General features: G+C 38.1%; 1 long non-coding RNA gene across 2 annotated transcripts in view; it reads right to left on the bottom strand.

The window, feature by feature from the left end:
- LOC110990889 (uncharacterized) overlaps nt 1-26033 on the bottom strand; it is a 445142-nt gene that overhangs the window by 239336 nt on the left and 179773 nt on the right. Inside the window, exons 3-5 of one of the 2 annotated variants that reach the window (XR_015424672.1) lie at nt 20999-21714; nt 19882-20006; nt 19114-19215 (exon numbers count right to left, since the gene is read on the bottom strand). This is a non-coding gene — a long non-coding RNA (uncharacterized LOC110990889). The remainder of the gene's footprint in view (nt 1-19113; nt 19216-19881; nt 20007-20998; nt 21715-26033) is intronic. The other variant, XR_015424673.1, reaches the window with a different exon arrangement.

The raw sequence follows: 26033 nt of genomic DNA, 5'->3' as shown, positions 1-26033 counted from the left end.
TTGAACATTAAATTTTTCCCCACAAATTTTTGTACACGTTTTTCTACTTAACACAAGTGAACAAGTAGTCTTTAACTTCGGCGCAAAATTACTATAAGAACAAAGGAGAAATCGGGTACTTTACGCTCTGCTATTTCATTTGAAATATGCCTAAGAGTCCGAATATGAAGTAATATTTCATTAGAATTTTTCAGTTGAAGTGCAAATCACGTGACATGAACTTAAAGGAGCAGTGTTTCCACAAATGAGTTTTTTGCCCTAGACTTTGTACACGTTTTCAAGGCACAATTTTAAAACCTTTCCGATGTTTGATGGTTATCAAAGTGACAGCCAACAAAGACCGTGGTACAAAAATTATTGTAAGTAAAGTACGTCATGATGACGTTATCATGTCATTTATTCGTGATTTTTCAATATTTATTTTAGCCCTTTGACTTTGTACACGTTTTCAAGCAAGCATTTGGGTTAGTTTGAGAGCTTTGATCAACTTCCAAGTTACAGCCATGAAAGACATTGATGAAAAAATACCTCAAAATTCATTACGTCGTGATGACGTCATCATGTGATTTATTATTAATTTTTAAATATTTATTTCAGCCTATTGACTTAGTACACGTATTCGAGGCACTAATTTCGTACCTCAGTAATCATTGATCACCGTCAAACTTACAGCAAGCACTAACTATACAACGAAGATAATTTTAAATTATTTATGTCATGATGACGTCATCATGAAATTTGTTATTAAATTGTGAATACTTAAATATTCCTTTAAATGTATAAAAACCCATATAAATCAACCGTGGCCTCCCGCAACATTCTGTTTGCAGCAAGTGCCAGGATAAAAAGTGGTCTTGATTTTGTCTCGTGTAGGTTAATTGACATAACCATTCCTTCTGGTTTAAACCAGAAGTAGGCTTATTGTTTGAAAGTGGTAAAAGCTGTAAAGTTTTTTTCAACATAAGGCGTCTGTCGGTGTTAATGCTGGGTTGAAACCTTGCTTATATCTTGGAGAGGAAGTGCTTTGAGCATATATTGAGCTCATTTAATGATAACGTCATAAATAATTGCTTTTTTTCGTAACGGACAGTATCGGCGTTATCAACATGTCAGATGTTGTTAATTCTGTCTGGATTCTACTTTTACGTTGATTAAAAAGGCTCGTGACACCCGATGATCTACATGGGGACGTATTAAGTCCTGAACCCCAAACAGGACGGGTGATGAAGTCAGTGACAACATCAGACCCTTAACTTGCAGATTCAGCGTGGCGACAGTTGCCAAAGAATGGCAGAGTAGTTTTAAAGTGTATAGCATACAGTTCAACTTCTAGTCACAGTTATCAAAAGTGAAATTCATTTTTGCATCAAAATGTTCAGGATAGGGCAACAGATGTCATCTCTAGTGGTCCTGCAATCTTTGTTCTTATATTTTGTACACAGAAAATGTGAAATGTGCAATCGATTACTCTTATGTGAGATATTATCAAAGATTTTTTGGTTTTAGTGTGCAATGCATATTTATGATTATGCAAATAACACGGGGTTTGCAGACCAATGTCAGTGGAGAATACACTCTTTGAGGCCCCTATATCTTCTAAAGTACATGTCCTATTGGGTTCATATTTTGCGGACACCTTGAATAGAGAGTGCTTAAGAGGAAAATTGCCTTATGTGATGATGACGTCATGAGCAGACAAGTCACGTAACATCAAATTAAACTCTTGAAGGCCCTATATCTCCAGATGTACCAGACTAATCGGGTTCAAATCTTGCAGATATCTTGAGAAGGGGGTGCGTCAGAGGAATATTGACCTCATGTGCTGATGTTGTCACCAGGAGACAAGTCACGTGACATTAAAGGGGGAACTTTTCAAACCACTACACCTCGAAAAGTACGTGTCCGATGCGGTTGAAACTTTGTGTGTGGCTTGAAAGGGAAGGGTTTTAGACGAAGCCAGAATTCTGCAAAAATAAGAGGCAGTTGGACAAAAACTACGACTTCCTTTTGCAGATATATCCCTAACTACTGCAAATATAGATATGAAACTTATATTAATGGACAGGGGAACATGTGGCCTTTCAGAAGACGCCAAGATTGCCAAATTTAAAAACTTCTCATACCTTTTATGCTCGATTATATGAAGCATTCTCTGCGTGGGATAAGAACCAGCATAATGCAGACGAAGCCAGAATTCCGCAAAAATATCAAAGAGTCAGACAAAAATTGGTTTTTCTTTCGGCAGATATTTCCCTAACTACTGCAAATATGGATACGAAACTTAAATGAATGGACAGGGGAACATGTGGCCTTTCAGAAGACGTGAAGATTGCCAGATTGAGATAATTCTTAGACCTTTTATGCTCGATTATAAGAAGCATTCTCTGCGTGGGATAAGGACCGCTATAGCGCAGACGAAGCCAGAATTCCGCAAAAATGTCAAACAGTCAGACAAGAACTGGCACTTCCTTTGGCAGATATTTCCCTAACTACTCCAAATAGGGATATAAAACTTATACAAATAGATAGGGAAACATGTTGCCTTTCAGATGACAGCAAGATTGGAAGATTTAGATAATTCTTGGACCTTTTATGCTCAAATATATGAAGCATTCTCTGCGCTGGATAAGGACCACTATATTGCATAAGAAGCCAGAATTCCGCAAAAATATCAATGAGTCAGACAAGAATTGGCACTTCCTTCGGCAGATATTTCCCTAACTACTGCAAATATGGATATGAAACTTAAATGAATGGACAGGGAAACATGTGGTCTTTCACAAGACACCAAGATTGCCAAATTTAGATAATTCTCAGACCTTTTATGCTCGATTATATGAAGCATTCTCTGCTCGGGATAAGGACCAGTATAACGCAGACGAAGCCAGAATTCCGCAAAAATATCAAACAGTCAGACAAGAACTGGCACTTCCTTTGGCAGATATTTCCCTAACTACTGCAAATATGGATATGAAACTTATACAAATAGATAGGGGAACATGTGGCCTTTCAGATGACAGCAAGATTGGAAGATTTAGATAATTTTAGACCTTTTATGCTCGAAATGTGAAGTATTCTTTGCACGGGATAGGACAGCTATAGTGCAGACGAAGCCAGAATTCCGCAAAAAAGGAGGCAGTCAGAAAAAACTCGACCTACCTTTTGCGGATATTTCCCTCACTACTCCAAATATGGCTATGAAACTTATATGAATGGACAGGAGAACATGTGGCCTTTCAGAAGACACCAAGATTGCCAGATTTAGATAATTCTCATACCTTTTATGCTCGATTATATGAAGCATTCTCTGCGTGGGATAAGGACTGGTATAGCGCAGACGAAGCCAGAATTCCGCAAAAAAGGAGGCAGTTGGAAAAGAACTCGCATTTCCTTGTGCAGATATTTCCCTAACTACTGCAAATATGGATATGAAACTTATACAAATAGATAGGGGGACATGTGGCCTTTCAGATGACACCAAGATTGCAAGATTGAGATAATTCTCAGACCTTTTATGCTCGATTATACGAAGCGATCTCTGCGTGGGATAAGGACCGCTATAGCGCAGACGAAGCCAGAATTCCGAAAAAAGGAGGCAGTTGGAAAAGAACTCGCACTTCCTTTGGCAGCTATTTCCCTAACTACTGCAAATATGGCTACGAAACTTGTATGAATAAATAGAGAAACATATGGCCTTTCAGATGACACCAAGATTGCCAGATTTAGATAATTCTCAGACCTTTTATGCTCGATTATATGAAGCATTCTATGCACGAGACCAGGACCAGCATAACGCCGACGAAGTCAGAATTCCGCAAAAATATCAAAAAGTCAGACAAGAACTGGCACTTCCTTTGGCAAATATTTCCCTAACTACTGCAAATATGGATATGAAACTTAAATGAATGGATAAAGGAACATGTGGCCTTTCAGATGACAGCAAGATTGAACAATTTAGATAATTCTTAGACCTTTTATGCTCGAATATATGAACCAATCTCTGCAAGGGATAGGACCGCTATAGCGCGGACGAAGCCAGAATTCCACAAAAAAAAGGAGGCAGTCAGACAGTCAGAAGAACTCGACCTACCTTTTGCGGATATTTCCCTAACTACTCCAAATATGGCTATGAAACTTATATGAATGGACAGGAGAACATGTGGCCTTTCAGAAGACACCAAGATTGCCAGATTTAGATAATTCTCATACCTTTTATGCTCGATTATATGAAGCGATCTCTGCGTGGGATAAGGACTGGTATAGCGCAGACGAAGCCAGAATTCCGCAAAAAGAGGCAGTTGGAAAAGAACTCGCATTTCCTTGTGCAGATATTTCCCTAACTACTGCAAATATGGATATGAAACTTATACAAATAGATAGGGGAACATGTTGCCTTTCAGATGACACCAAGATTGCCAGATTGAGATAATTCTTAGACCTTGTATGCTCGATTATATGAAGCATTCTCTGCGTAGGAAAAGGACCAGTATTAAGCAGACGAAGCCAGAATTCCGCAAAAATATCAATGAGTCAGACAAGAATTGGCACTTCCTTCGGCAGATATTTCCCTAACTACTGCAAATATGGATATGAAACTTAAATGAATGGACAGGGAAACATGTGGTCTTTCACAAGACACCAAGATTGCCAGATTTAGATAATTCTCAGACCTTTTATGCTCGATTATATGAAGCATTCTCTGCGCGGGATAAGGACCAGTATAGCGCAGACGAAGCCAGAATTCCGCAAAAATGTCAAACAGTCAGACAAGAACTGGCACTTCCTTTGGCAGATATTTCCCTAACTACTGCAAATATGGATATGAAACTTATACAAATAGATAGGGGAACATGTGGCCTTTCAGATGACAGCAAGATTGGAAGATTTAGATAATTTTAGACCTTTTATGCTCGAAATGTGAAGTATTCTTTGCACGGGATAGGACAGCTATAGTGCAGACGAAGCCAGAATTCCGCAAAAAAAAGGAGGCAGTCAGAAAAAACTCGACCTACCTTTTGCAGATATTTCCCTCACTACTCCAAATATGGCTATGAAACTTATATGAATGGACAGGAGAACATGTGGCCTTTCAGAAGACACCAAGATTGCCAGATTTAGATAATTCTCATACCTTTTATGCTCGATTATATGAAGCATTCTCTGCGTGGGATAAGGACTGGTATAGCGCAGACGAAGCCAGAATTCCGCAAAAAAGGAGGCAGTTGGAAAAGATCTCGCATTTCCTTTGGCATATATTTCCCTAACTACTGCAAATATGGATATGAAACTTATACAAATAGATAGGGGGACATGTGGCCTTTCAGATGACACCAAGATTGCAAGATTGAGATAATTCTTAGACCTTGTATGCTCGATTATATGAAGCATTCTCTGCGTAGGATAAGGACCAGTATAGTGCAGACGAAGCCAGAATTCTGCAAAAATATCAATGAGTCAGACAAGAATTGGCACTTCCTTCGGCAGATATTTCCCTAACTACTGCAAATATGGATATGAAACTTAAATGAATGGACAGGGAAACATGTGGTCTTTCACAAGACACCAAGATTGCCAAATTTAGATAATTCTCAGACGTTTTATGCTCGATTATATGAAGCATTCTCTGCTCGGGATAAGGACCAGTATAACGCAGACAAAGCCAGAATTCCGCAAAAATATCAATGAGTCAGACAAGATCTGGCACTTCCTTTGGCATATATTTCCCTAACTACTTCAAATATGGATATGAAACTTATACAAATAGATAGGGGAAAATGTGGCCTTTCAGATGACAGCAAGATTGGAAGATTTAGATAATTTTAGACCATTTATGCTCGAAATGTGAAGTATTCTTTGCACGGGACAGGACAGCTATAGTGCAGACGAAGCCAGAATTCCGCAAAAAAAGGAGGCAGTCAGAAAAAACTCGACCTACCTTTGGCAGATATTTCCCTAACTACTGCAAATATGGGTATGAAACTTATATGAATGGACAGGGAAACGTGGCCTTTCAGATGACACAAAGATTGCCAGATTTAGATAATTCTCAGACGTTTTATGCTCGATTATATGAAGCATTCTCTGCGCGGGATAAGGACCGGTATAGCGCAGAAGAAGCCAGAATTCCGCAGAAAAGGGGGAAGTTGGAAAAGATCTCGCACTTCCTTTGGCAGATATTTCCCTAACTACTGCAAATATGGATGTGAAACTTCTACAAATAAAAAGGGGAACATGTTGCCTTTCAGATGACACCAAGATTGCCAGATTGAGATAATTCTTATATCTTTTATGCTCGCTTATATGAAGCATTCTCTGCGTGGGATAAGGACTGGTATAGCGCAGACGAAGCCAGAATTCTGCAAAAATATCAATGAGTCAGACAAGAATTTCCACTTCCTTCGGCAGATATTTCCCTAACTACTGCAAATATGGATATGAAACTTAAATGAATGGACAGGGAAACATGTGGTCTTTCACAAGACACCAAGATTGCCAAATTTAGATAATTCTCAGACGTTTTATGCTCGATTATATGAAGCATTCTCTGCTCGGGATAAGGACCAGTATAACGCAGACGAAGCCAGAATTCCGCAAAAATATCAATGAGTCAGACAAGATCTGGCACTTCCTTTGGCATATATTTCCCTAACTACTTCAAATATGGATATGAAACTTATACAAATAGATAGGGGAAAATGTGGCCTTTCAGATGACAGCAAGATTGGAAGATTTAGATAATTTTAGACCTTTTATGCTCGAAATGTGAAGTATTCTTTGCACGGGATAGGACAGCTATAGTGCAGACGAAGCCAGAATTCCGCAAAAAAAGGAGGCAGTCAGAAAAAACTCGACCTACCTTTTGCAGATATTTCCCTCACTACTCCAAATATGGCTATGAAACTTATATGAATGGACAGGAGAACATGTCGCCTTTCAGAAGACACCAAGATTGCCAGATTTAGATAATTCTCATACCTTTTATGCTCGATTATATGAAGCATTCTCTGCGTGGGATAAGGACTGGTATAGCGCAGACGAAGCCAGAATTCCGCAAAAAAGGAGGCAGTTGGAAAAGAACTCGCATTTCCTTTGGCAGATATTTCCCTAACTACTGCAAATATGGATATGAAACTTATACAAATAGATAGGGGAACATGTGGCCTTTCAGATGACACCAAGATTGCCAGATTTAGATAATTCTTAGACCTTTTATGCTCGATTATATGAAGCATTCTCTGCGTAGGATAAGGACCAGTATAGCGCAGACGAAGCCAGAATTCCGCAAAAATATCAATGAGTCAGACAAAGATTGGCACTTCCTTCGGCAGATATTTCCCTAACTACTGCAAATATGGATATGAAACTTAAATGAATGGACAGGGAAAGATGTGGCCTTTCACAAGACACCAAGATTGCCAAATTTAGATAATTCTCAGACCTTTTATGCTCGATTATATGAAGCATTCTCTGCTCGGGATAAGGACCAGTATAACGCAGACGAAGCCAGAATTCCGCAAAAAAGGAGGCAGTTGGAAAAGAACTCGCACTTCCTTTGGCAGCTATTTCTGTAACTACTCCAAATATAGATATGAAACTTATATGAATGGATGACACCACGAGTGCCAGATTTAGATAATTCTCGGACCTTTTATGCTTGACTATATTAAGCATTCTCTACGAGGGATAAGGACTATTATAGCGCAGATGAAGCCAGAATTCTGTAAAAAAAGGAGGCAGTTGGAAAAGAACTCGCACTACCTTTGGCAGCTATTTCCCTAACTACTCCAAATATGGATATGAAACCTGTATGAATGAATAGAGGAACGTGTTGCCTTTCAGATGACACCAAGATTCCCAGTTTCACATATTCTCAGACCTTTCATGCTGGATTATATGAAGCATTCACTGTGAGAGTACAGCACCCTGCGCAGCGCAAAGTCATAAATACACAAAAATATCAAGCAGTCAGACAAGAACTGACACTTCCTTTGGCAGATATTTCCATAACTACTATGGATATGAAACTGATACAAATAGATAGGGGACCATTTAGCCTTTCAGATGACACCAAGATTGCCAAATGTAGATAATTCTTCGACCTTTTATGCTCGAATATATGAAGCATTCTCTGCGTTTTATAAGGACCGGTATAGAGCAGACGAAGCCAGAATTCTGCAAAAAAGGAGGCAGTTGGGAAAGAACTCGCACTTCCTTTGGCAGCTATTTCCCTACGTACTGCAAATATGGATGCAAAACTTATATGAATCGATAGAAAAAGATGTGCCCTTTTAGGTGACACAAAGATTGCCAGATTTGGATAGTTTTTAGACCTTTTATGCTCGAATACATGAAGCATTTACTGTGCAAGTACAGGACCCGGTATAGCACGTCAGAATTAAGTCAGAATAAAGCAAAAATATCAAGCAGTCAGACAAGATCTAGAACTTCCTTTTGAAGATATTTCCCTAACTACTGCAAATATGGAAATCAAACTTATATGAATGGATAGACGAACATGCTGCCTTTCAGATGACATAAAGAATGCCAGATTTAGATAATTTTCAGACGTTCTATGCTCGATTATAGGAAGCATTATCTGCGCGGGATAAGGACCGACATAGCGTAGACGAAGCCAGAATTCAGCAAAAATATCAGGCAGTTGTACACAAGCTTGCATTTCCTTTGGCGGCTATTTCCCTAACTACTGCAAATTTGGACATGAAACGTATATGAATAGATAGGCGAGCATGTGGCCTTGCAGATGACAGCTAGATTGAAAGATTTAGATAATTCTTAGTCCTTTTATGCTTGAATACATGAAGTATGCACTGTGCGAGTACAAGACCCGGTATGGCGCAAAGTCAGAAGTACGCAAAAATATCTAGCATCCAGACATGAACTGGCACTTCCTTTTGGAGATATTTCCCTAACCACTGCAAATATGGACGCCAACGTATATGAATGCAAAGACAAACATGCGGCCTTTCGGATGACAGCAAGATTGCCAGATTAAGATAAATCTCAGACCTTTTATGTTCGATTATAGGAAGCATTCTCAGCGCGGGATAAGGACCGGTATAGCGTAAACGAAGCCAAAATTCCGCAAAAATATCAGGGAGTTGGACACAAACTTGAATTTCCTTTTCCAGATATTTCCTTAGCTACTGCAAATATTGAAATCAAACTTATAAGAATGGATGGAAGAACATGTTGCCTTTCAGCTGACATCAAGATTGCCAGATTTAGATAATTCTCAGACCTTTTATGCTCCATTATAGGAAGCATTCTCTGCGCAGGGTAAGGACCGGTATAGCGTAGACGAAGCCAGAATTCCTCAAAAATATCAGCCAGTTGGACACAAACTTGAAATTTCTTTGGCAGGTATTTCCCAAAGTACTGCAAATTTTGATATGAAACCTATATGAATGGATAGGGGAATATATGGCCTTTTAGATGACACCAAGATTGCAAGATATAGATTTTTTAAGACCTTTAATGCTGGGAAATATGAAGCATTCTCTGGGCGAGAACAGCACCCGGCGCAGCGCAAAGTCACAATTTTGCAAAAATATAGAGCAGTCAGAAAGAACTCGCACTTCCTTTTGCAGATATTTCCCTAACTACTGTAAATATGGATATAAAACTTATATGAATCTATAGAAGAAGATGTGCCCTTTGAGGTGACACATAGATTGCAAGATTTGGATAATTTTAAGACCTTCTATGCTCGAATATATGAAGCAATGTCTTTGCTAGTACATGACCCGGTATACCGCAAAGTCAGAATTACGCAAAAATATAAGGGTAATGTATGGAACAACGCATGTACAGGGTATCTATATTGCCTTGCAAATGAACAGGAGCCCCTATAATGACAGTAATCTACGGAGCGATGCATTTATTTAGAATAACATTCTAACACACTGGAGTCCCTGTATTGAGGGTAATCTATGGAGTCCCGAAATTGGTGGTAATCTATGGAGTCTTGCAGGTATCTTCCTTCTCATCCTTTGGGACACAATAATGACAGTAATCCTTCCAGCAATGTGTGTATCTATATTCCTTTGCTTATGAACTGGAGTGGGTTAATATGCCCATACCGTGAAATATTATTATAATGTAAAAGGATCTCCGAAAAGTAGAAGCAGTATTCTTTCTATTAAACGATACCTTGGTGGGTATCCCTCCTGTCATGCATGACTGACCATCATAATGACGGCAAACTATGGAGTCCGTATATTGATGGTATTGAGGGTAATCTGTCTAGTCCCCATATTGACGGTAATCTATGGACTAATTTATGTATATACATTCTCATGCTGATACACTGATGTCCTCATATTGACGGTAATCTATGGGATTATGAAGGTATCTTCATACTGATAGTAATCTAATCTAGCTAATACACTACAGATCATAAAATAACGGTAATCTATGGAGTACAAATATTGACGATGATCTATGGAGAGATGTATGTATATACATTCTCATGCTGACTTTTGTCCCCATATTGATGGTCATCTATGGAGTCTTGCAGGTATATTCATTCTCATCCTTATAAATTTCGGACCCCTTAATGTTTGAGTTAAGGGTAGGGCATCAAAAAGACACCGTATCTTTCAAACTCAATCGCAAAATTTCTAAATACCTGCACAATTTGAGTCTTGGACTATTGACGAATTGATTTCTTTGAAAAATTTACATTTGTTGAGCTTCAGTTATGTTGAAATTCTTAGGGGGAATATATCAAAATGCAGCAAATGGGCCAGGGGGAAATATGTACAACTTTGTTTTTCAAGCTAGGGCTATAAAAGGACTCCATATCTATATAAACAAATCGCAAAATTTCCTAATACCCCAACAATTTGTGTCTTGGACTACTGAGGAACTGATTTCTTGATTTGTGGATCTTCAGTTATGTTGGAATTCATAGAGGAATACAGCGTATTGCAGCAAATGAGAAAGGCAGAAATATGTACGATTTTTTTAAAGTTAAGGGTAGGGCTAAAAGAAGACTCCATATCTGTTTAACTAAATCACCATATTCCAAATTACTTGTACGATTTAAGTTTTAGATATTTAGATATTTTGGGAGCTGCAGTTCTGTTGGAATTCTTAGGAAATGTTGCTATGCAGCAATTGAGATATGAAATCGTACATATGAAAAATGTACGATTTTCTTTTTAAAGTGAAGAGTAGGACTACAAAAAGACTCAATATCTGTCTAACTAAATCGCAAAATTTCTAAATCCTGCACAATTCTAGTCTTGGACATTTGCGGAATTTCTGTCTTGAAAAATTTAGAATTTTGAAGCTTTAGTTATGTTGGAATTCATTGGGGAAAGCCTCGTAATGCACTGAATGTGGTAGGGTCAAAATGATATGTGTAAGTTCCCAAAGTTGAAGGTAGGGCTTCAAAAAGACTCTATAGTAAATAGCTAAATTTCTAAGTACCTGCACGATTTTAGGCTTGGACTATTCAGGAATTGATTTCTTGAATATTTTTAGAGTTTTCGAGCTTAAGTTATATGCTGCAATTCAGACGAGAAATTATTAGAATAAAGAAAATGCGGTAGGGTCACATATGTACGAATTTTAAAAGTTAAGGATAAGGCGACTCAATAAAAGTCTAACTTAATAGCCAGATTTCTAAATATAAGCACAGTTTGAGTCTTGGAATCTTGAGGAATGGATGTCTTCAAAGATTTAGATTTTGGAGCTTTAGTTAGGTTGGAACTCAGACGGAAAAACATCGGAAAGAAAGGGATGAAACAGGCTTAAATATATATACGATTTTGTAAAGTTAAGGCAGAGGAAACAAAAGACTATGAGTCTTGGACTATTCACGTTGTGATTCCTTGAAAAGGTTAGATTTTTGGAGCTTTAAATATTCAGACGGGAATACATCGGAATGTAGCGAATGCGGTAGGTTAAAATATGTACGAATTTCCAAAGTTAAAAGAAGGGCTAAGAAAATACTCAATACCAGTGTAACTAAACAGCCAAATTTCAAACTATCTCTTTCTTAACCTGAGTCTTGAACTGTTGAGGAATTGATTTCTTCAAAAAGTTCGATCCATTCACCTTTAGTTATAATGGAATTCAGACTGCAATAAACATGGGTGTGCATCAAATGAGATAGGTGAACAAATTTCAGAATTAAAGGGTCATATAGCAAAATGACAAAATATCGAAATACACAAGTCACCAAATTCAGAAATAACTGCAGGATTTGAAACTTGGACTACTTACAATTTCAGATCTTGAAATAGTTAGATGTTAGGAGCTTTAAATATGTGCAATTGAGAAGGATTTCAATGCAGCAAATAAGATGAGTGGAATATGTACGAAGTTGAGAATTTAAGGGTAGAGCAGCAAAATGAATAAATACCTAAATAATTAAATGACCTAAAATTAAAAGTCCTAAATAATAGCACAATGGAACAAATTGAACCACAAGAGGTAAACAAACAAAAAAACAAGCAGTGGAATGCAAACTTTTTCCTAACTTCATTTAATTTTCCTGAAACTTTAAATACGTCAACGAATGGAGAACAAGTGCCCTTTCAGTAGCTGTCAAGAACGCTATATTTGGACAATTTTCAAACTTTATACTGAAACATATGGAACCATTTATGCACAGAAACACGAAGGGTAAAGAAAAAAGTAGTGGGACAAAAACTCTTGCCTACCTTTGCTAATATTTCCCTATCTACCTTTGCTAATATTTCCCTATCTAGAACAGCAGGATAATGAAAATTTCGTCAATAGAGAGTGGAACTTGTTCTCTGTCAGGCAGTACTAGAAAAGAGAATTGAACATAAGTTACAAGCAGTAGGACAAGGTTTGCCTTTCCCGCCAACATTTTCCTAACATGGACATGAAACGTGCTCTTTTACACGGTACTGGGATTGCCAGATTTAGACAATTTTTAGACGTTCTTTGGTCGAACATATGGAGCTGTATTTGCGCGGGATGAGGAATGGTAATGTGAGGACAAATGCAAAAATTCACAAAAAACAGCAAGCAGTCTGAGAAAAATTCGTCCTCTTTCTCCCATATTTCCCTAAACACACCAAGGAGGGATATGAAACGTATCGATTATTAGAACATGCGCCCTTTTGGATAGTGGTAGGATTGCTAGATTTGGACAATCTTCACACCTGTTAGGTTCGAATACATAGAACCATCTTTGTGCGGGAAGAGGACTACTAAAGTGTGGAGAAAGGGGAAAAGTCACGAATCTGGCAAGCAGTTACAGATCCCTTGCCTTCTTTTTTCGTGTATTTCCCCAATAACTAGAAATATAAAACCTATGTCATCTGATGAAGGAAAGTGTGCCCTTTCATATGTCGCTGAGACTGTTAGATTTGAAGCACTTTTAGACCTGTAATGCCCGGGTATAGAGAGCCATCTTTACCGGGGAAGATCAAAGACCGGTAAAATGTGGCAAAGGGAAATTGAACAAAAGTAGCAAGCATCAGGACCCTAATGCGCAAATATTGAGCCATGTGCGCAGGAAGAGGATCAGTATAGTGTGCACAAAGGGAGAATTGCACAAAAATAACAAGCAGTGAGACATGAACTCTTGCCTTCTTGGATGGGTATTTCCCTTATAATAACAAATTTGGATCTGAAACTTCGACTAATGGACAGAGGAATATGTACTATTTCAGATGCCGCCATAGATGCAACATTCTGCACTTTTATGCTCGAATATAATGGAGCCATTCTCTGCTCAGGAAGAGGCAATGGTCCAGCCAGTGGACGCAAGGGTGGGGGCCATGCCCCTGCCATAATTTTGTTTACTAAAAATACTTTGCAGGTGTGTGAGAAAGAGAGTAATGGGTATATCAGCACCAATACCGTAAGAAAACAACATCACGACATAAAAACAAGGATGTCACGACCGTCACGCTTCTGAAAGTTCTTCTTCCCCAAAATCATGCTGAATTAGCCCGAAACTGTATTCAGTTTGGACCCCCCCCCAACGCCAAAGCTGGATTTGCTGCTTGGAAGACCAGTTATGTGTGAATAAAGGACAAATCGCAAAAACACAGGAAGCACTAGCTCAGACAAGAACTCTTGCCTTGTTCAGCATATTATTGTGACAGGGCATTTACACATAGCCCTTGCGCAGCGCCCTCGTTTGATAGCTAAGCTTGTTCAACATTAGTTTATTGCCAGCTCTTTGTTCAGTGAGTCATTCACCCAACAGCGCTGGTACAGACAACACCACAGTAGTCCAAGATCTACCTCATGTTAGTTGCTGGCAGAAATCTCATTAATAGCCTTTACACCTCATGATTTTTACACTTTTGTATTTTCAGAAAGTTATTGTGGTTTTCCAGAGTTAGTTGAAACTCAATTACATGTATTACCTTTGTTAAGTGTATTTTAGATAGACTTAAGACAAGTGTATCTTTGTTATGATAAGTGTGTTCTTTACTCTCAGCAATTCAGAAAGTTTAGTGTATAAATTCTTAGTTTCTTTGTCAGCATTAGTGTCCATAGACAGTGCAGTGTATCAAAGCATAGAGCCACAGTGCAGCCCTTAATCCCTTAGTTTGCTGCATATATAATGAGATGCACACATTTTCTTGGAAGTTGCCCATGCCTTAGTACAGGGAGACAGGATGTGAGCCACAAGGTTCATTGCCCTCTAGAGACTTCACTGACCACATTGTTTATTGGTGTGTGTACAATGGAGGTATAATGCCACTACACTGCAGTTGCTTTAGTAGACTTGCATACTAGCCCCTAAGGTTCTGCTAATACTAGATGGTGGTGCAGACATGTGTTCTTATTATTATAAAAGTATGTGTTCTTTTTCTTTGAGTTTAATAATATGCTAGTACAGCATTACCGTTGCTTTGACTTGTTGAGATAAGTTATATCCTAAGTCAGTTCTTCATGGATCCTTAGGTTATAGTTATAATGCTGAGTGGACAGATTTAAGTTTGTGGCTTAGACAGTGGAAGTTGTTGCACTTTTCGAAGTTAATTCCTTTCTTGACTGCGAGTTAAAGCATACCCATGCCTTGTATTTTTAGACTGGAATGTAACTCTACTTAATTCTAGATTGGTGAACTGCACGACTTCATTTTCTGTTCTTTGATGATTTAGAAGATTTTGCAGTTATAATAACTTTCTTCGTAATTTACATTGTTTAATTGGAATTCTCCAAGGCATTGTATTTACATGGAAATTACTTATTGTATCTTTCCAGGGTATTTCTTGTGGCGACACCATAATAAAGAACTTGAGTGAGATAATGCACACTATCCATGTCGATCGCATCTTCTCACTGTTACATTATGAATATGAAACTTACGTCAATGGATAAAGGAAAATGTGCCCTTTGATTGTCATCATGTTTACCACATTTCAAGCATTCCGACACTTTTTAGGCTAAAATATTGTGATCACACTGTGCGCTGAAGTGTCTCGGTAAAGTGAGAACAAAGAGCAGTGGGACAACTCTAGCCTTCTTTCGCAGGTATTTCCAAAGCTTCAGCTTAAATATGGACAGGAAAATTATCTAAATGGATAGAGAAATATTTACTGTCTCCGAAGATATCAAGGTCAGCCCATTTTGACCGTTTCAGAATATTTACTGTAAACTTGGCTATGGAGACATGTAGTGGCAGACGCAGACCGACTACCGTGTGTACAAAGCGAAAACAAACGAAATAGGGAGCATGTCTGAGGAAAACTCTGACCCCCATGTCTGTTCTGTTGCAAAATGGCATGAAATTTTCTTTTTGGAAAACAAACATATAACCTTTCCAAAGACTCCAGGATCAGCCCATCTCTTGACAATTTAATATCGGATATAGAGACAACGTGGCGTGTATTTGACGTATGCAGCATGCAAAACCAAAAAAATATGAAGTCTCTTTGTTTATTGTTTCCAAATATCCAAAGAAAATTTTCTCCAGGGGATAGTGAAATTTGAATCCTTGTCGAGTCACCCCAAGCTCGCCCATTCGGACCATTTGTCAACCTACCTAACCTCAGAGATGAAAAATTTTCGTCAAAAAGAGACCAAATAACGTGTGTACAATGACGGAAACAATTTCATTTATTCGGCATCTTCCAGGATAAAGAACACAGCAACATTAAACAAAAACACATAACACAAAATACACTGAAATCACAAACACAAACTTACAAATGCCCGGAGAGGCACAGTTAATCCAATAACTGTCACCCGTAAGACTTCATTTCTGAAGCTCCAGGTTTTACATAAACGTGCACACACATAAAGTAACAGCACAAGATTCAAGAAATGGCAAATAAATAAATCAAACAGAAAAAATATATACAGTTGGCAAAATAAGATAAATATGACATACAAATACATTAAAATAACATAAATAAAATTAATTACAGAAACAAATCAATCAATTAAACAATAAGTACCCCCAAAACAATAAAAGAAATTTATTGTGTAAAACCGAAAAAAAAAGAAAGATACCATGAAATAACAAAATACAGTGGAATACCGACAAAAGCAAAACCATTGACACATCTGGCCCACATGGAAATCCCAGGTATTCAAATCCCCCCATTTTGTGCTTCCTTGCACCAAACAACACAGTGACCCTCCCACAACTTGCCAGTCCCAGCAACCTTATTACAAGGGTACTCCACTGCAAATTCAATCAGTACTCTGTCAAGTTTCATATAGTTTCAAATTCAAGTGGGTACTTGGTAAGTTGATCCCGTGTGGAAGGGTTATTTAAACCACTTCAGTTCTCAAACGTTCAGGTACATGCAGGTCATCTCAAGAGCATGTAAGTGGTAAAATGATGAAGTTTTTGAATTCGTGCCCTAAGGTTTGTCCAGCCTGGTCGTTTCAATATACCACCTGTTCACTAAGACTATTTCACGGTCAAAAGCTCTATGAAGACCTCTAACAACAAAAGCAAGCAAAAGATGGATGCTTTTAGATTGACGTAAAGAAAAATTCAGTGTACATATGCAACCAATTCGTGTGATCCATTTTAAATCTTCTTCACTAGAGAATTATCCTGGTTGCTCAAAGTTGAATTTTGTTCCAATTTGTCAATGTATAAGGTTTCTGTTGTGAAGGTACCAGATAGGCTACTTGTATTCCAGAATAGTCAACACTAGAAACTTGCAAGATGAAAGCAAGACATACTAAGTCTGTTTCATTTGGTAGTGACATAACAAGATTTTCCCCAGAAATCCTGTACTCATTATCAGCTTCAAACTGCATGTTAACTAAGGTACAATTCAGGTCCACTATTTTCTTTGACCATCCTAGTATAAGCAAAACTTTGGTTTCTTTAGTAATGTATTGAGATGCATTTTATTAGCATGACAACATCTGAATATCTTGAAGGTCATCAGACACTTTATATTGGCCTATACACAAGAGCACTGTTACCAAATAAAGTGCTAGCTGACACGATGTGATAAGGAAAGTTGTTGGTATACATAAGAACTGGATTGGGCTCAAGACACTTCCTTGAGGTAATCAGATTGTACAAAAAACCATGCAAAGTAGCAACCTTTCAACATGTTCAAAAAAACCTTTTGTTGCAACCACAAGACAAACAGTCACTGCAACAGTTGCAAACTACCAGTTCTGTTATGTTGAAGAAATCAAAATCATACTGTCGTTACTTTTATTGCCCCTAAAGGCTCAGTGCTCTTATACAACAGATATTGCACCCGGAATTTGCTCATGCTATTTCAGAACAGACAAGATAAGAAAGTGATGAGAGAGGTTGAGCATGTCACAGCATGGAGCGTATCACTGTTCAACCAGCAGCAGAAGACTAATGAGTAGAACAGCTGAGATAGGCACAATGCTAGAGTCCAAATCTTGGCTGTAATTGTGGTACTGAGTACAGGCGTAAACAAATCACAGACAAATGTTTAATTATGATGACATGATTTACGATTAAAGGCATCACATGAATAATGAAGGGAAAAAAAAACAAAATTACCAACAAGCCAATAAAATCACCTCAAAAGGAGGGCACAAAGGACGTGGTTAAAACCGGATATTTTTTAAATGAGGAAATTCACATGATTAAAAAAGAAAGAGTAAAAAAAATCTTTTTATAGCATGGCCTTCACTTTGCGGGATAATTTTCTTACGTTTGGAAATATGGAAATGAAATGTTCTCCTAAGATTTTTTTTTCTTTTTTGGGCTGTCATTTCGATCACCTGTGTGGGGACCACTGTTTCCTTTGTTCTGGTTAATTTGTCTTGTTAACGATATGAGCATAAACGGGGGTAATAGTAGTTTATTTTACTTTTGCGGTCCCTGCTGACCCACATAACTGATATTTGTCTCGTTATGTATTCGGATTTTTATCCCTAATCCGTGCTACTGCTTATATTTACTTGTATTCGTGCTTTTGTTGTTTTTACATAATTTTTGTTTAATTTTGCTTTGTTTGTTCTTGTGATGGTCCAATAAATAAGAATAATTGAAGAGATGGTACCCATCACGATTAACCAAGGTACACTTTTCGACCATTTGAAGTACAAGAGGGAGAAGAATACTAGCAAACAAAATGACTGACCCAAGCTTTCGCCTTCATTTGTGTATAGTTCTCTTAAATGAGGGAATATCAGAATGAAACATTCTTCAGTGGATATGTTCAACAAAATGACAACAAGATCAGTTGTTTTTCACCAACCCTTCGGTCACAGACAAAAGCTTAGTTTGGATTAGGCCTTATATAGAGCCACATTTGCTGCAAAACCATCCAATTACAAGACCAACTTTCAAAGGGGAAACCAGGAAGCATAACTGCCCTAAGTATTCACTTTCATTAAATAAGACTTGACGCTTTACATGGTGGAGACTAAAAACAGGGCTTGTGGTTACATCATGTGGATAGATCTCCATTGGAAGAGGTATGGTTCTGATAAGAACTGTAGAGTGTGTGCTTGACGCTTCATCCATTATGCTCTCTTCATCCTCAAGAGTGGAGCCTAATAAGCCATGCTCCAGATTTTACAGAACAATTGTACATGTATACAAAATTATGTACAAATATTGTTTCAAAATCTGGAACATGCCTTTCAATGTTAGGCTCAAATCAGAACATGATATAAAGTGCTTACCGAGTGAGTTGTGTTGTCAGTAATGCCAGTTGCCAGTGATGTGTTAAACTCCAGAAAACTGTCTCCAAGGGACTTGGTCTTGTCTCTTCATCAATGCTACAGCTAATAAAACCACAGAGTCAAGTCAACAAAGATCAGAGCTGAATAACATACAAGTAGACATCACTGCAATGTCTTTATAGTCTTTAACTGTCATTTTCGTATTGACCTTTGTTTCAACTCTCTTCAATTGTTGGTTGATCAGCAAACACAACTCCTGAAAAGTCATAATTCTAAAGCATCGAAGCAGCCATTTTAAACTTACACCCCTTTTACTTTCTTGGGCTCTTTCAACAGCCCCAGAAAGAAGAAAATTTAGACAGTCCAAAATCGTCTGATTCAATAGGATTTTGTGTACACCAAAGGGGGTTGGGCCAAACACTCTCTGATATTTCACGTTTTACCTGCCATCCAAAATTTATTAATGTTATTAAATTATGGCTCCCCATACACAGGTGTGTCACCCACGTTTACCCGAAAGTTAAATTAATCCACAGAGAAGGACCTCCGTCCCTGTCAACTTTTGGAAAAGTGAAGAGACCTGTAACACAATGACGTTATGCTTAGTTTCCTAAGGCAGTGAGGTGGGAAGCAATAATTGTCCAAGTAAAAAATAATAGCTTGACGTCATTATGTTTGGGGTTAATATATGAAATATATATGAGTCCACAGGGGACTGAATCAGTGAATTACACCTCTGGAATAACCAACAACATTGGACCCACGTACCTTTTACCCAGCAGGCAGCAGCAAGAGATCAAAATCCGATCACCTCATCAACGAGCACAGGAACCCCATCATCAAGAATTTGGATGTACCATGAACAGCGGCTCACTCAGCGGCTTGTGCTCTGGCTGAGATGGACACACACAACAGTCATTACAAACATGCAAAAGGAAGATATGACAATACAACATGAGTGTATTAGCTTGGATTAACTGATTCTCAGAGGGCAGTGGATAATGAGAAAGATGGAGAAAAGTAAGTTATTCGTGCATCCTTAAATGACCTTCTTTCAGGCATGTGGAACACCACAAAATTATTGTCAAGATGGCTTACATCATACTTCCCAGCCAATGTTGAATCCTTGGTGTGTATGATAGAAGCCAGCCTGTGTTAAGGATATCATGAAAGAAACTCTGGACACACACGTTATTTATTCTGCATGCTGCCGCCATAGGCATGGAGAGCCTCAATCTGGCAGATTGTACAATCATGTCACAATCAGCTTCTGAAACATTGTCCAGTCATACGGTATAAGATCTGACACAGCATGCACAGAATGACCAAGCAACACATGGAAATCACTGAACGGATTTTGTAAAGATCAAGCTCGAGATTCTGCATGCCTGGGGCGGCACTGTGCAAAGAGCGAATTGTACCTACTGTGGGCTAGCATGCCATATTGTAACAACCTGATGCATTGCACCTTTTATGTATTTGACACAGAAGGATGGCTTCAGTGAGTGAAAAGTTGGCTGATAACATAAAACAAGTCCAGATTTTTAAACAACCTTTGTGGAATGTGTACACTCATCCTTGTACGTGATTTGGATCCAGGAATGAGGACATTTCATTTCAGTACACTCCTCATTCACTACAAGCAGCCTGTAGATGCAGCTTCTGTCATGTTTCTGTTCACTTTGGCACAAATTGTACGACCACACCAAAAAATTCCATCCATTTTTTGTAGTTTAATTCAATCCAACCTTAAAGGCCGGAGATTCTCATTAGTTGAAAACTTAAAAGACAAAACTCAAGGTCAAGATCTACAGGACAACCAGGCATTTCACTATTACCATAACCATGGACTAATATCAGAATATGAAGCAGACTGTTTCCATACCTGTTGAGTAGTGTCACCAGTGATAAGATATCTCTGATTTGTTACACTCCAGAGAACGGCCTCCAGGGACTAGCTTGCTCTTGTCTCTCTGTCAAATTACTGAACTAGGGAAACTAAACCATGTTTGAATTCCAATCTGTATTACTGCACACATGTGGAGGCCACAATTTCTAAATATATAGGTGCACTTTACAACAGTAGTTGAAACATCATTGAAAGCAGTGTCAAATCAACAAAGATTGGGGCCAAATAATATACAAGCCCACATCATTCGAGTTTCTAATATAAATCTTATTATCTTCTTAGTTGTCATTTTTCCATTTCTTTTCAATTGTTGCTTGACTAGTTAGTATATTTTATTTTTCAAAACACCTTAAATACATGTACACTTCCCAAAAAGTCCTTTTGTTTTCAACCATCCACAGATGCAAGCCTGCAAAACAAAGAGTGTTGATCTGGGGTTATATTTAAACAATCCCACCTGTTTTTTCAGCCAATCAATCTCTTCAATCTGCCTTGAGTAGAAGCACAACTTAATTGGTTGAAAAGAGCCGTGTTGGTTGGGAGTATTCATTTTGTTGTTAGCAATTGGGCTACTACCATGTCCTAGTCGTTCATGAACCAGTGATGCACAGTTAGTAACAAAGGAGCCTCTGATGCCAAGGAAATAGTGTTCTCTCCCGGTCCAACTAAAGGCTAATACAGGAGATCACAGTCTGTGCAGAAAACATTCCCAAATTATTAACAGTATTAACCGTAACCTCCAAGGGTGCATGTGAAATCATAATAAAATCAGAGGATTTTGGGGACCATTTTAAATTTAATAGCTCCCCATATACATGTCACCTGGTATTTGGGCCAAATAAATGTATTCACCAAGCATGATCCTTAGATAGACACAATGAAGTCACACTTTGTTTACACACGCTATATTATAAAACAGTAAGGTGGGGTAGGTCTTAATGTACTAGGTCTACAGGACATGAGGGAATGAGTTAACAGGAGACTCAATCAGTGAATCCTACCTTTGGGATGACCAATAACAAAGAATCCCTCACGTTTTACCAAGAAGGCTACAGTAAGAGATCACAGTACAATCACCTTAACAACAGTGGCCATCATCAAGAAATGTCCTGTGAGCAACGACTCATCAGCGGCTTGTGCTCTAGCTGAAATGAATGTACATAACAGTCATTAAAACATGCAAAATGAAAAAAAATGCAAGAAAATATGAGTGGAGGAGCCTGTTTGCCGATTCTCAGAGGGCTTTGAAGGATCGGAAAGATGGATAGACCTGATTGAGAATTTGTAATTCACGTATGTGCACCCAGCACTGCCGGTGTATCAATCTAGTTACACATGGCATTTTATGGGGTGGTGCATTACAGGGCTAGCCATAATCCAGTCCCACCTCCTGCGATACGGCTGCAAATTTTGATCAAAAGAGGCAGCAGTGGAGAGCCGTAGCCAATGTTCAATACTTGTGCATGCCGTATTCTCACATGGAGACGCCGCACCGTGTGTTGCCAACATACAGTGCAACATAAACCGTTGAAAACATTTCATGTAGAGGTTTTACTGAAGATATACACGTACCCTACATATATATTTGCAATGGATGTTTGTAATGACACACATGATCAAGCCAAATGTTATTTAAAATAGATATTGAGCCTCTTCATACAACAGTGTCATTATTCAAACATCAATTGAACTTTCGGTTAAGCAATGTGTTGCTGTGACAGAATAAAATCACAGTGCACCTGATTTTTAAGTTCGTGAATCTGGCTTTAATAACTTTTGCAAGCTACTGACCATCAGGATGACGTTTGGTTCTTTCTTTTCTGATTATTTTTTTTTTTCATTTCCTTTTTGGCTTTTTGGCTAGTTGCGAAAAAGGCCTTTGGACAATTATCCAAGGACGGTCCCAGAAGAAATTCACAGTGATAACTTAAGTAGTATATCTATTATTGATTTTTTTTAATAATGAATTTTTCCCCATAGACTTTGTACACAGATTGCCCACAGTTTTGGGACTGTCCTATATCAGGCTATGAGGGCGCTATTGCAGAATTACGGTTACACATCTTGGGCTTTCAATTTTCAACAAACTGTCCTATATTTAACCATGGATGGCGTTGTTGCGCAACATAGGGTTTGTACACACATTGTCCAGCATAATGCGTGAGCAGTCCTCAACTTTGACCGAGAATTACTACCAGAACGAAAAAGAAATCAGACTAATTTTTTCCTTCTGTTCGATCGCAAATATACCCAAGTGTGCTAATATTAAATAATATTTCATAAGTTTTTTCCAGTTTAGACAAAAATCTCGTGACATGAAATTAAAGGAGCAGTTTTCCTGCACACGTGTTTCTAGGCCATTGACTTTGTACACGTTTTTGAGCCACAATTTTGGTAACTTTGCAATGTTTGATCGTTCCAAAGTGATAGCCAACGAAGACCCTGATGCAAGATTTATTGCAAAGGGATGACGTCATGATGACTTCATCAACTTATTTTATATTCATTTTCGAACATTAAATTTTCCCCATAATTTTTTGTACACGTTTTTCTACTTAACACAAGTGAACAAGTAGTCTTTAACTTCAGCGCAAGATTACTATAAGGACGAAGGAGAAATCGGGTACTTTACGGTCTGTTATTTGATTTGAAATATGCCTAAGAGTCCGAATATGAAGTAATATTTCATTAGAAGTGTTCAGTTTAAGTGCAAATCACGTGACATGAACTTAAAGGAGCAGTGTTTCCGCAAATGAGTTTTTTGCCCTAGACTTTGTACACGTTTTGAAGGCACAATTTTAAAACCTTTCCGATTTTTGATGGTTATCAAAGTGACAGCCAACAAAGACCGTGATACAAAAATTATTGTAAGTAAAGGACGTCATGATGACGTTATCATGTCATTTAATCGTTATTTTTCAATATTTATTTAAGCCCATTGACTTTGTACACGTTTTCAAGCAAGCATTTGGGTTAGTTTGAGAGCTTTGATCAACTTCAAAGTTACAGCAAAGAAAGCCCTTGATGCAAAAAAAGTCGAAATTTATGACGTCGTGATGACGTCATCATGTGATTTATTATTAATTTTTAAATATTTATTTCAGCCCATTGACTTAGTACACGTATTCGAGACACTAATGTCGTACCTTAGTAATCATTGATCACCGTCAAACTTACAGCAACCACTAACTATACAACGAAGATAATTTCAAAATATTTGTCATGATGACGTCATCACGTGATTTGTTATTAAATTGTGAATACTTAAATATTCCTTTAAATGTATAAAAACCCATATAAAATCAAAAGTGGCCTCTCGCAACATTCTGTTTGCAGCAAGTGCCAGGATAAAATGTGGTCTTGATTTTGTCTCTTGTAGGTTAATTGACATAACCATTCCTTCTGGTTTAAACCGGAAGTAGGCGTATTGTTTGAAAGGGGTAAAAGCTGTAAAGCTTTTTTCAACATAAGGCGTCTGTAGGTGTTAATGCTGGGTTGAAACCTCGCGCTTATATCTTGGAGAGGAAGTGCTTTGAGCAAATATTGAGCTCATTTAATGATAACGTCATAAATAATTGTTTTTTTTTCGTAACGGACAGTTTCGGCGTTATCAACATGTTAGATGTTGTTAATTCTGCCTGGATTCTACTTTTGCGTTGATTAAAAAGGCGCGTGACACCCGATGATCTGCGTGGGGACGTATTAAGTCCTGAACCCCAAACAGGACGGGTGATGAAGTCAGTGACAACATCAGACCCTTAACTTGCAGATTCAGCGTGGCGACAGTTGCCAAAGTATGCCAAAGTAGTTTTAAAGTCTATATCATACAGTTCAACTTCTAGTCACAGTTATCAAAAGTGAAATTCATTTTTGCGTCAAAATGTTCAGGATAGGGCAACAGATGTCATCTCTATTGGTCCTGCAATCTTTGTTCTTATATTTTGTACACAGAAAATGTGAAATGTGTAATCGATTACTCTTATGTTAGATATTATCAAAGATTTTTTGGTTTTTAGTGTGCAATGCATATTTATGATTATGCAAATAACACGGGGTTCGCAGACCAATGTCAGTGGAAAATACACTCTTTAAGGCCCCTATATCTTCTAAAGTACATATTCGATTGGGTTCGTATTTTGCAGATACCTTGAATAGAGTGCTTAAGAGGAAAATTGCCTTATGTGATGATGACGTCATGAGCAGACAAGTCACGTGACATTAAATTGAACTCTTGAAGGCCCTATATCTCCAGATGTACTAGAGTAATCGGGTTCAAATCTTGCAGATGTCTTGAGAAAGGGGTGCGTCAAAGGAATATTGACCTCATGTGCTGATGTTGTCACTAGGAGAAAAGTTACGTGACATTAAAGGAGAACTTTTCAAACCACTATACCACGAAAAGTACGTGTCCGATGCAGTTGAAACTTCGTGTGTGGCTTGAAAGGGAAGGGTTTTAGACGAAGCCAGAAATCTGCAAAAATAAGAGGCAGTTGGACAAAAACTACGACTTCCTTTTGCAGATATATCCCTAACTACTGCAAATATAGATATGAAACTTATATGAATGGATAGGAGAACATATGCCTTTTCAGATGACACCAAGATTGCCAGATTTATGTAATTGCAAAATCCTTTATGCTCGAATATATGAAGCATTCTCTGCGCGGGATAAGAACTGGTATAGCGCAGACGAAGCCAGAAATCCCACAAAAGGGGAAACAGTTGGAAAAGAACTTGCACTTCCTTTGGCAGCTATTTCCCTAACTACTGCAAATATGGAAATGGAAACTTATATGAATGGATAGAGGAACATGTGGCCTTTCCAATGACACCAGGGTTGCAATGTTTGGATAATTCATAGACATTTTATGCTCGAAAACATAAAGCATTTACTGTGGAGTGAAGGACCCGGTACAGCGCAAAGTCAGAATTACTCAAAAATATCAAGCAGTCGGACAAGTACTTGCACTTCCTTTTGAAGATATTTCCCTAACTACTGCAAATATGGAAA

Source organism: Acanthaster planci, linkage group LG03, assembly GCF_054643075.1.
Source record: "Acanthaster planci isolate LZ-2023a linkage group LG03, COTS_SCS, whole genome shotgun sequence".
In the NCBI taxonomy this organism is placed as follows: Eukaryota; Metazoa; Echinodermata; class Asteroidea; order Valvatida; family Acanthasteridae; genus Acanthaster; species Acanthaster planci.
Note: the sequence above shows the minus strand (reverse complement) of the source record. Positions and strands in the feature narration are given on the sequence as shown.